The sequence below is a fragment of the Perca flavescens genome, chromosome 18 (assembly GCF_004354835.1).
Source record: "Perca flavescens isolate YP-PL-M2 chromosome 18, PFLA_1.0, whole genome shotgun sequence".
Lineage (NCBI taxonomy): Eukaryota > Metazoa > Chordata > Actinopteri > Perciformes > Percidae > Perca > Perca flavescens.
Window position 1 is genome coordinate 31,992,620 of NC_041348.1, and position 2,500 is coordinate 31,995,119.

At 38.2% G+C, this 2,500-nt stretch overlaps 1 pseudogene; it reads left to right on the plus strand.

The window, feature by feature from the left end:
• The window catches only part of LOC114572898 (cleavage and polyadenylation specificity factor subunit 3-like), a 48,277-nt pseudogene that overhangs the window by 13,905 nt on the left and 31,872 nt on the right, over positions 1 to 2,500 (plus strand).

Here is a 2,500-nt window from a genome sequence, read left to right on the forward strand (position 1 = left end):
TAACATCTCAGCAGACGACATGCTGTACACGGAGACAGACCTGGAGGAGAGCATGGAGAAGATCGAGACCATCAACTTCCACGAGGTGAAGGAGGTGGCCGGCATCAAGTTCTGGTGTTACCACGCCGGACACGTGCTCGGCGCCGCCATGTTCATGATCGAGATCGCCGGCGTCAAGGTGCGTCCGAACCATGGCTGTTCCCATCATGCACCTGGTCACGAAAACAGGATGACATAATGGTCTTTTAAACATTAGATTATATTTCATATCTTCTGTCTCTGCAGTGTGACCTGTGATAATAAGAGTGTGTCTCTCTGTGTGTGTGTGTGTGTGTGTTTCTGTTTTTTGTGTGTGTGTCTGTGTGTGTGTGTGTGTGTGTCTCTGTGTGTGTGTGTGTGTGTGTGTCTCTGTGTGTCTGTGTGTGTGTGTGTGTGTCTCTGTGTGTGTTTTCTCTGTGGTTGTGTGTGTGTGTCTCTGTGTGTCTGTCTGTGTGTGTGTCTCTGTCTCTGTGTGTGTGTGTGTCTGTGTGTGTGTGTGTGTGTGTGTGTGTGTGTGTGTGTGTGTGTGTGTGTGTGTGTGTGTGTGTGTGTGTGTAGTTGTTGTACACAGGAGATTTCTCTCGTCAGGAGGACAGACATCTGATGGCTGCAGAGATCCCCAGCGTCAAACCGGACATCCTCATCACCGTGAGATTTCATTTAAACTTTAAGACAGCTTTAGTTACTAGTTACTTTAGTTACTCCGCTACATTCATCTGTTACAGCTTTAGTTACTAGTTACTTTAGTTACTCCTCTACATTCATCTGTTACAGCTTTAGTTACTAGTTACTTTAGTTACTCCTCTACATTCATCTGTTCCAGCTTTAGTTACTAGTTACTTTAGTTACTCCGCTACATTCATCTGTTCCAGCTTTACTTACTAGTTACTTTAGTTACTCCTCTACATTCATCTGTTCCAGCTTTAGTTACTAGTTACTTTAGTTACTAGTTACTTTAGTTACTCCGCTACATTCATCTGTTCCAGCTTTAGTTACTAGTTACTTTAGTTACTCCGCTACATTCATCTGTTACAGCTTTAGTTACTAGTTACTTTAGTTACTCCTCTACATTCATCTGTTACAGCTTTAGTTACTAGTTACTTTAGTTACTCCTCTACATTCATCTGTTCCAGCTTTAGTTACTAGTTACTTTAGTTACTCCGCTACATTCATCTGTTCCAGCTTTACTTACTAGTTACTTTAGTTACTCCTCTACATTCATCTGTTCCAGCTTTAGTTACTAGTTACTTTAGTTACTAGTTACTTTAGTTACTCCGCTACATTCATCTGTTCCAGCTTTAGTTACTAGTTACTTTAGTTACTCCACTACATTCATCTGTTACAGCTTTAGTTACTAGTTACTTTAGTTACTCCGCTACATTTGTCTGTTCCAGCTTTAGTTTAGTTACTTTAGTTACTCCTCTACATTCATCTGTTCCAGCTTTAGTTACTAGTTACTTTAGTTACTCCGCTACATTCATCTGTTCCAGCTTTAGTTACTAGTTACTTTAGTTACTAGTTACTTTAGTTACTCCTCTACATTCATCTGTTACAGCTTTAGTTACTAGTTACTTTAGTTACTCCGCTACATTAATCTGTTCCAGCTTTAGTTACTAGTTACTTTAGTTACTCCTCTACATTCATCTGTTCCAGCTTTAGTTACTAGTTACTTTAGTTACTCCGCTACATTCATCTGTTACAGCTTTTAGTTACTAGTTACTTTAGTTACTCCTCTACATTCATTTGTCTGTTCCAGCTTTAGTTAGTTACTAGTTACTTTAGTTACTCCTCTACATTCATCTGTTCCAGCTTTTAGTTACTAGTTACTTTAGTTACTCCGCTACATTCATCTGTTCCAGCTTTAGTTACTAGTTACTTTAGTACATTTGTCTGTTCCACTTTAGTTACTTTAGTTACTCCTCTACATTCATCTGTTACAGCTTTAGTTACTAGTTACTTTAGTTACTCCTCTACATTCATCTGTTCCAGCTTTTAGTTACTAGTTACTTTAGTTTAGTTACTCCGCTACATTCATCTGTTCCAGCTTTAGTTACTAGTTACTTTAGTTACTCCTCTACATTCATCTGTTCCAGCTTTAGTTACTAGTTACTTTAGTTACTCCGCTACATTCATCTGTTCCAGCTTTAGTTACTAGTTACTTTAGTTACTCCACTACATTCATCTGTTACAGCTTTAGTTACTAGTTACTTTAGTTACTCCGCTACATTCATCTGTTCCAGCTTTAGTTACTAGTTACTTTAGTTACTCCGCTACATTCATCAGTTACAGCTTTAGTTACTTTAGTTACTAGTTACTTTACAGATTAAGAACACATTTAGTTTATAAAAGTTGATGTAAACTAGTTACAATATAATGGACTACAAGTCAGCATTCATCTGTTAGACCTTTAGTTACTAGTTACTTTAGTTTCCCAGATGATACATTCATCTGTTACTTTAGT